Source organism: Ailuropoda melanoleuca, unplaced genomic scaffold (genome assembly GCF_002007445.2).
Source record: "Ailuropoda melanoleuca isolate Jingjing unplaced genomic scaffold, ASM200744v2 unplaced-scaffold9223, whole genome shotgun sequence".
Lineage (NCBI taxonomy): Eukaryota > Metazoa > Chordata > Mammalia > Carnivora > Ursidae > Ailuropoda > Ailuropoda melanoleuca.
In genome coordinates, this window is record NW_023254685.1 from 23380 (window position 1) to 32774 (window position 9395).

The 9395-nt window shown below is 57.1% G+C and overlaps 1 long non-coding RNA gene across 1 annotated transcript; it reads right to left on the reverse strand.

The window, feature by feature from the left end:
• Positions 1–4323: 4323 nt before the first annotated feature.
• On the reverse strand, positions 4324–8428 carry LOC117800940. The gene is made up of 2 exons (XR_004623220.1): positions 8301–8428; positions 4324–8171 (listed from the first exon to the last, which is right to left on the reverse strand). It is a non-coding gene; the product is annotated as an uncharacterized LOC117800940 (long non-coding RNA).
• Positions 8429–9395: the final 967 nt, after the last annotated feature.

The following is a 9395-nucleotide window of genomic DNA, read 5'->3' on the forward strand; positions in this document are numbered from 1 at the left end:
TCTGGATCACCAGCGTGTGCGTGCTTCACCTGGGTCCCTCCACCCACAGCTTCCGTTGCCCCCATTTCCCCGAGAGGACACGGCCCTCTGCTCCCCCAGGGGAATGGGGCGATCAGAGTCCGTGGGCAGCCCACAGGGTAAGAAGGCAGAGAAGACATGGGTGGTCAGAGAGGCAGACAGGAGGTGGGTCAGTGGCCCGCCATGGATGTTTGAGGAGAAGAGTAGGATGGGGTGTTTGGCTCTGGGCAGCTCAATGTGAGGCTTGCAGAAGCATCTTCCCTGGAATGTTCTAGACCCCTGACGCCTGCCAGCCAGGCTTCCCCCTTGGTGCAGGTCATAGGCAGGAGACCGCAGTGTCCTGGGTAAGTGGCAGGAGCCAGCAGAAGGGGACAGCGTGAGTGATGCCAGGCTCCTGCCCACACCTCCCTCCACCCCTGAACCCCCTTCCTCTCTGTGCCCCACTGACAGACGTGGCCCCACCTGCCAGAGAGAGCAGTGCCCCCTCTGCATCTCCCAGCCTCCCCGCTCTGTGGAAAGTCACCCACAGACTCTGCTCAGAACAAAAATAAAAAGGGAAGTATTGCAGCCCCCCCAACCCCCACCTCTGCCCCTGCTAAAAATAGAGGTGGCCTCCAAGGGGGGTGTTGTGTGGGCTTCCGGGGAAGGCCGCTGCTCCCTGCAGCATCAGCATTTTCTGGGGGCCTGGCAGGCCACGCGCTGGAGGAGTGNGAGTTTGAGGGGAACATGCAGAGAGCCCCCCCAGGCAGACCCAGGACCGAGCTAGTTTGCAAACACGTATGTGTCCCGACTGGCCAGTCCTGTTGCTCGGAGCCACGTGGGTGTGGCACTTGGGAAGCCACATCCTTGTCAGGGAGGGCTTCTGCAGCAGGCTGGGGCTGCTGGGTGACCCCCACGGCCCCCACCTCATCCCTCTTGCTCTCGTCCACACCACCTTGTGTCTCACAGCTTCATGCTTGTTCCTTTTCGTTTCTTGATTTCTGAAACAACACGGTGGGTCCCCACAGCTGCAGCTGGGACAACTATTTTATGCTGTCACTTCAATTGCACAGAGTGTGGAATGGAGCCCAGAGAAGGCCCTCGATAGAGGCCTGATAGATTTGGACCAGAACGCTCTCGTTTTAATGTGCTGGGTTTGTGGTGTGTGTGTGTGTGTGTGTGTTTAACTTTCTTCCAATGGGGGACAGGGCTGAGGGTGGAGGAGTGGGTGTGAGCACAGAGAGAGCTGCCCAGCTGGGAGGGTCTGCTGCGTCTGCCGCAGAAGCCTGGCAGCCTTGCCCTCCTGGGATCCCCGCCCTCCCCGGGAGCTCCCTGCAGCCCCTTCTGAGCTTTGGCAAGATCACACATGCAGAGGAAGAGGCCTGTGGCTGAGGGTCCATCAGCGAACCCAAGGTCCAACCCCGGCCCATAGGCAACACGGAGGGAGAGAGAAAGAAGCTGGAGCCCAAGCCAGGCAGGAGACCTTTGATCCAGAACCCTGGGTGAAAAGGCACAGCAAGGCGGGAAATGACTTTTCTAGGAGGCAGAAGGACCAGGGCCTGAGGGGAGGTCCCCCTCCTCCCTGCCAGCATCTCCTGGAGCCTCAGAGAAAGTTCATCTTCTCCTACTGAGACATGTCAGGAATCCCTCGCATCCTGCAGGGTTGAGTTTTTGCAGCCCTTGGGGTCTTGTGCTTTTAGAGATGGTCGTGTAGGTTGAGGGGGTCAAATCGACGTCACGGGTGTGAGGAAGGCAGCAAGGTTTCAGAGGTGTCCTTGAAAACGAGGGATGGTGTAAGTGCAGGGGTGTCTCAAAGTCTCGCAGCCAATGGCATCGCTCGATGGAGAGGTCTGCTGGCCTGCGGACAAAGGCCTGGCTGACCCACCACACGCCCGGGGAGGGCCAGGCGGCCGGCCTTCAAGCCTGGCTTGGCAGACAGACTCGTTCCCAGCTCCCCCCACAGGCACAGAAAGGGTCACCAAAGCGGCTAATTCCCCCATCCCCTGCGAACCACACTCGTTCCTAAAGGCCCTCAAGTCTGTCCTGATCTACCCTGTCTGGGTGCAGTTTTGACAGGTGCCTTATTTAATTATAGGTGATCGAGTCATTTGACACAAGCCAAAAAAAAAAAAAAAAAAAGGCCTTTCCGGTTTGCGTCTGATTCATGAGCTTTTGCTTTCATGGGGAGAAGCTGGAGATGATCTCTGAGTGTCGAGATCCCCAAATTCCTGCCCCTGCTGCTCTCAGAGACCGGGGAAAGTGTTTCCATGCCACTGTGTAGGAAGCACAGAGAACCTCAGAAAAACACCGGCTGGTGTTTGCCGGCACCCAGGGTGGGGGGAGAAAGTGAAAAGAAACACCCACCAGCCTCCAGCCCCGACAGATTCATTTAAAGACGCGCTTAAATAATAGATCATTAAAAAGGAGAGACGCTCTGCAGAGCTCTGTCCTTACAAGGAAAAGCGGATTGTGTTGAGACACTTTGCGATGTTCTCGTCCCATCTACCCCCTTATCCCAAACAGGGGAGTGAAAAATGTGAGTCTGTTCCGTGTTTTTTATGGTTCAAGCTGCCTGGTGGCTTTAACACAGGTGAGCTGGCCTACGGAAAGGTGGTGTGCAGGTTGCCGGCGGTCGCGGAGCTCCCGGGAGGAGGGATGTGGCTGTCCCACGGGCGCTACCGCGGAAGCAGCCCTTCCTGGCCAGACCCCGCTTTCCCTTTACCCCTCCCTGGCTTGGGCCCACCCCCACCCGCGTCCCTCCCTGGGCCATGCACCTGTGGGTGTTAAATAAAACCCTGAGTTCCTGTTCCCTTTTCTTGGCCCTCGTCCTCTCTTCAAACCTGCACCCACCTGCTTTTGCTGCCTCGGCCTCCCGTGGGCCTTGTCCTGTATTTCCTGCACACAGCAGCCCCCTGGCAGATGGCACTCCTGATTCCCATGGCTGCCGGGACCCAGGGCTGACCTGCCGCCGGGGGCACTGCGGGGATGGGGGCCTGTGCTGGCCTTGCAGTGTTGACCTGGCTCCTCGCCCACCCCCAGGTTCCCTCCCCGGGCCCCAGGTCTCTTATTTCTTCATTGGAGTCAATGGTACCATCCCAGCAGGGACCAGGCATCTTGTGTGTGCTTAAGAAATTGTAGCCGGTTTTATTTATTTGATCTGATTTGATGGATTGGGGTGAAATTCACATAACATCCACTCCTCCCTTTTATTTATTTTTTTAAGACTTTATTTATTTGCTTGAGAGAGAGAGAGAGCACAGAGGGAGAGGGAGAAGCAGGCTCCCCGCTGAGCAGGGAGCCCGATGCGGGACTTGATCCCAGGACCCTGGGATCATGACCTGAGCCGACGGCAGACGCTTAACTGACTGAGCCACCCAGGCACAGCCCCCTTTGAAAGGGAACTATTCGGTGGCATTCCACACACTCCTGTGTTGTACAGTCACCCTGTCTACCTAGCTCCGAAGCATACCCAGCACCCCAAAAATGAAACCCCCCTCTCCATTAGCGGTCACCCCTCCATCTCCGCCAGCCCCCAGGCCCTGGCAGCCACCCACCTATTTTCTGTGTCTGTGGATTTCCCTTTTCTGGATATCACACATAAGTGGAATCACACAACACGTGGCCCTTTCGAGTGTGGTTTCTTTTGCTCCGTGTAAGGTTTCCAAGGTTTGTCCGTGGCGTAATGCAGATCAGTACCCCATCCCGTTTCATGGCTGAATTGTATTCCACTGTACGTATGAATGTCTTCATTTCCAGAGTCACTGGCTTGGAGGGTTCGGGGCTGCTGGGACCGGGAAGGGAAGGTAGGATACAGGGAGGTGGAAGGAGGGGAAGCTTGCGTGGTGCCGCGACCCCGCAGACACCAGAAGACGCTGGCCTGCGAGGGTCTCTGCCCACCGCCCTCACCCACCCCGCAGTCTGTGCAGAAGTAACCCTGAGCAGCCCCTCGACAGAGGGCATGCTGGGCAGAGGAGCGTCTCTGGCTAGCCTCCCCGAGCTGCTGTTGGCTCTGCTCCTGAGACATTATCACAATTAATTACAGCCAGACCTCGATTATCGGAGGTAATAGGGGACCAGAATAACACAGAGCTAATTGAAATGTGGGGCTGCAGGGGCAGTGGAGAGGAGGGGCCCGTTCTGTGGGGGAGCTGTTTATTCTGCAGTTAATTATGAGTAAAGAGACCCTTCCCGGGTCCTTTCCTGCTTCTCTCCCTCTCTTCCGGAAGCCTGACGTTTCCTTGGACGCACAACCCTATTTTGTTCCCAACGTGGTGGATCCTCAGTTAATGTGTTGTTGCTGACTCACCCCCTCACCATCTCCTGGCCTAACACCCCAGGACAGAAAGTCAGACCGGTTTGAATTTCACTTCTGTTCCTGCCCAATCCCGCATGGAAACATCGTTACAATAATCGTGGGAACACGAGTGCCAGATGTAGGCGCTGTGCTTTATTCTTCCCAAAATGTCTGTGATAAATGGTGACATCATGAGACACAGAGGGGAATGGAACAAACCAGGCATCTGGAACCCCCACAAACTGGGTCATTGGTCCCCGAAGGCTCGGGAGGCCGCGGTTGGCCCCGGGGTCCTTTCTGAGCGAGCAATGGTGCTGAGCAGTCCGACGCTCTCATTTTGCCGCCCGGTTGAAACCAACAACCGCGGACGCATCCTGCAGCTTTACATCACCGGAGTCTTGATTGTCCCATTCCTCCTGGGAAGCACGAGCCCGGTCTAGCGTAATCCCAGATTAGGTGGCTGACACCCCCCGCGTGACACGCTGAGTTTACAGAGCGTAGTTTTTCCAGCCCTTCTGAGCAATAGCCATCTTTTCTTAGACTCTGCCCACCTCCACCCATGCCATCTGTTGTGGGTTTTGTCACTGCATCGTTCTGTCCCCTCCTCTGATAGTGCATGAGTGCCCACTGTGTGTCAGACACCCACAGTTCCGTCCAGGAACGTGTCCCCCGAAGGTCAGCTGGTGACCTTCCACGATGAGGGAGTGAAGCCCTCAGCGTCCTCCAGAAAGGCTGACTGGTATGAGGCTATCAATTTTCAAAGAATGAGGATTCCAAACTGAACCGATTTCCAGCATGCCGGTGGCTAGCCCACACTGTCCTTGATGTTACAGAAGGCCCTGCAGACTCGGGGGCTGCCCTGGGAAAGGAGGACCCCACAAAAAGAGACTGAGGCCGTGTTTGGGAACGCCAGCAATGAAGAGTTCTTTCCGATGGAATGTGGGGCCACCTGGCTTTTCCGCAGCTCACCGGATTAGGGTGGTTTGTGACAAGATCACTCTGTCCCTGCAGGTCAGAAATTGGAGAGACTGTGGATTCTGGACTTCTAATCCATGACCGATTGAGAGGCCAAGATAGATCGGTGCTTGGATCCGAATTGCAGACACAGCAAAACAGTGGGTGCAAATGAAGGGTGTATGATCCCATCAGCAGGCTGTCATGGTGAAAACCCTCACCACGCCTGCAGACACAAAGGTCTTCCCGCCGAAGGGAGGAAGCTAAAATGAGGAAAAGAGTGCCAGCGCTTTTGCATTGGAAATCAATCGCTTTATAAATATTAAACGCCCATCTGTGCAAGATACTGTCTGCACCGTGGGGTGTACCAGGGAAATAAGAGAGGGGTCCATTTCCAGAGGCCGTAAGGAGCACGATGGGTGTAAAGAGATGCTGAAAACACGGGGTGGGGGAGAGGCAAACCCAAGGTCCGGATGGAAGCATTGAAGACAAATCTTTGATGTTTTTGTCTAAGTTCTGTTTGGCATGGAGGTGATTATACAGGACATCCGGCCGAGACCTTCTTTCCAACCGGAGTTTGTGTTGTCATCTGAAGGGCTGGATTAAGTGATATTAACTAAGTGTCTACCATGTGCACAGCGCTGCTTGTCCAGTTCTACAGACCAAGGGGGGGGTCAGAGAGGTTAAGCAACGCACCTAAAGCCACACAGCAGCACACGACAGAGCTGGAGTTCAAACCCAGGATCCTCACGTCAGGACTGGATGCCTTCTGCTAGGACACGCAGTGTTATCTCCTTGTGCAAAGATTTCTTTGGCTGGACTTTCTCTTTAATTGGAGTAGAATTACTGTGATCCTTTGTGCATGGCCCCCATCTTCCGGGGGGGCAATGTCACTTCACACCAACAAGCCCCATGTACTTTGACCTCTCAAGGACAGGCTCTACACCCTCCTTGCATGTGGGTTCCCTGCAAATGTAACCCCAGGTCCCCAGCTCTGTGGGTCTGCAGAGACCGCGCCTCTAACAAAGCCACTCTCTGCCCTCAAAGCCCCTCCCTCCATCCTTTCTGCTGCTGTTACCTGCAGGACTGCCCAGGGGACTGGTGGTGGAGAAAGTGAGGCTCTGACCTCAAGCCTCGAACACCCCGGGGTAAAATAAGAAAGTCTGAGGTCCACACACCAGGCTGCTTCCTGCCTCAGTGTTTCCACCAGCCTTGGAGGCCTTTTGAGAAGATGTCTCTGGGATCCCCTGCAGCCGCTGGCAAGCAGGAGCCTCAGGCCTCGAGGGGCCACCCTCCCACAGCCGAGTTATTTACCACATGGCCTCGGAGTCTGTGTTCGGGGCGCCTTCTAAATGCATTAGAAAGAGACCAGGGCACCTGCTGCTGGGGCTCAAAGCATGCTCGTAAGGCTGCAGACCAGCCCTGGGCCCTGGAGATAAGTCCGTCTGAGCTGCAGTGAGGCCCGCATGGCCCACTCCGCGTTACCCTGGCAGCTCCCCACACCACACCCCTGGTCTGCGTTGTCGGAGCAGAGGCTCAGCTGCCAGTGTGGCCACTGCCACCCCAGGCTTCCTCTTTCCACATTCTCCCCAGCCCCGCTCCCTTCCCTCCTCTTCTTCCCATGAACCTGTGAGGCTTCCTTACTGTCCCCTCAGGCCCGCTCGGCCATTCTTACCTGGGCTCGTGCTCCCCGGGCTTGCAGAGCCAACCAGGTGACACCAGGAGGAGGTAAAAGTGGAAGATTTAAGGTCCGGATGTGGCTCCCACAGAACCCTCCAGTCTTGCTCCTGGCTGCTGTCCAAATGGGGCTCTTACTTGGTGATGCTGGTGACCTTTTCTGTGAAGTGCAAGGACCCAGCCTTTTCACTGGGAAGACTCTCAGCCCACACGCTCACATGCCAGCCCTAGGGGCAGGATTCTGCTTGTTAAGCTCCAGTGGAGGGCTGTGCCTTTCCTACATCCATTCTTCCCTTCCAACCCACCTCCCCATTCCCCAAATCAAAAAGTAAGTCATGGTTTCCTTCTGCCTCTCCTGTGCTGGAATTACACCTCCCTATGATTCGTGCACCAAAATGCACACTCCGTGTCCCGCTTCTGCCTAGTAGGAACCCCAAGCATCCGGGCCACACTCTGGAAGGAGACCCGTTTGTTCGCTCACCAGGTGGGTGTGTGGGGAGCTCACCGCATCCCCGCAGCGTGTGCTGGAGACTGGCCTGTGAGCACAGCACGAGCCTCTTAAGGAATCCCGGCGGGCGTGCAAATGGGCGATGGTGAAACTGGGCGGAAAGCACAGAGTGTGGGTTGCTCATTCCACAATAGGGACTTGGGTTCCACAGGGAGCAGTGGGGCAGGGAGGCCACCTGGGCTGACCACGTCGCCTGCCATCGCCATGTGCTTCTGGGCTAACCAACAACAGTTCTGTGACAGTGGAGTGTTCTTATCATAGTACCTTAGGCCGTTAGAGCTTTGGCTCCAGCAAATGTTCATCGAAAATCCACCCGCTGTGAGCATGACTGCAAACCCAGTCTCGACATGAAGCATTCCAAGAGGGACTGTGGATGCTCCAAGTTTCTCCCAACCCAGGTAACAAAACGGTAGCCAGTGAAGAATGTGCCAATGGAGAAGAATGGTGCGCCCAGATGAAGCAAAGGGTCTGTGTTGGAGAGCACCCAGGGCGCCTGAGCTGGGATCCGCTGGTGGTCACAGTGACATCACCATCCCCGTGGCAAAGGCCATCTGCTGACCAGGCTTCCAAGGCCAGTGCAGGACAGAGCCGCATTTCATGATCGCCAAGGCGCGGGCTCCCCCCGGCCAGCCCCGGAGCAAGACCACATGATGCAGGTTTGGCCAAGTGGCCCAGCCGTGGCTCCTGGACACCGTCCTCACTGCCGGCGTGCTGTGTACACGGCTCCGAATCCAGATGCTCCTAAAAGGCCAATGTGATAAATTGATGTGCATTTCAGAACAATCAAAACCTGTCATTCCTAATTGTGCTTTTTTTCAAAAGCTGCTCTGCAGTCCTGATAGAAAAACGAGAGCTGGAGGGGAGCAGTACCTTCGGTTAACACAAAAGGCATGTGCCCTTCCGAAGTTCTTTGCCGCGGTGCGAGTTGGAGGCCGCGGTGGAGGTGGGATGTCTGGCGGGCCTGGGGATGGGGAAGGAGTGATGCTCGCCTCCTTCGGTCTCAGGCTTCAGTCAGTGCACCGTGCTCCCCACCGCCCCTGAGCCCCTGATGTCTGCTGATGCCCCCCCTTCCTAAGTGATATTGGGTCGAGACATGTTTGTCCCACAGAAAACACCGGCCCTTTGCCCGGGTCGCCTGAAGGTAGATGAGGTGCTGCAGGTATGATTACAGGTGGCCTGGTCCCTGAGGAGGTGGTCGGGGGAGGTTGGCAGTGCTCTGGGATGAAGGCCAGGGAGCTTGACTGTCATCTGAGCTGGGGCTGGTGGGGGCAGGGGTGGTGGGATGGGGGCCTGTGGAAGAATGAAGTCTGAGTGAGAGAACACCTCTAGGGGAGGTTCTGGATGGGGGGGCACCAGAGAGGGGAGAAGGGGCATGGGCCAGGGATCCCCTTAGAGGGGCGCCGAGAGGGTGGCGCTAGAGGAGGCTCCACAGGCGCCTGGGAGGGAAGGGGCGCTGACCCGGAGGAGGGTCCTCTCAGAGAAGTGCAGGGCTGGCGGCTCCGGAGGGGCCAGTACCAGGGAGGGGAGGCGGCGCGGGCAGAGGACAGTCCTCCCAGAGTGACTTGGAGCTGGGCCGCTCCAATCTGGCTGAAGCCGAGAGGGTCCGCTCCGAGTTGCGTTGCGTGGGTGGGAGGCTCTAGGGAAGGCTCTGCAGGGGCCTACACCGGGGAAGAAAAGAAAGGAGGTGGCCCGGGGAGGAGGGTGGCGAGTGGTGGATGGCGCTGGAAGAGGCTGGAATCTACGCCGGGAAGGGGCGGGCCGCGGGCTGGAAGCGGGAGTGGGGGGTCCTCTTGGTGCGGTGCGGGGATGGGCGGCTGTACGGGAAGTTCTGCAGGAACCTACACCCGGAAAGGGGAGGGCGCGCGGAGCGGGGCGACTCTAGCCGCGGCTCTACAAGGACCGACGCCGGAGAAGGGCGGGACGCGGGTCGAGAGGGGATCTTCTCGGAGGGGTGCGCGGCTGGGC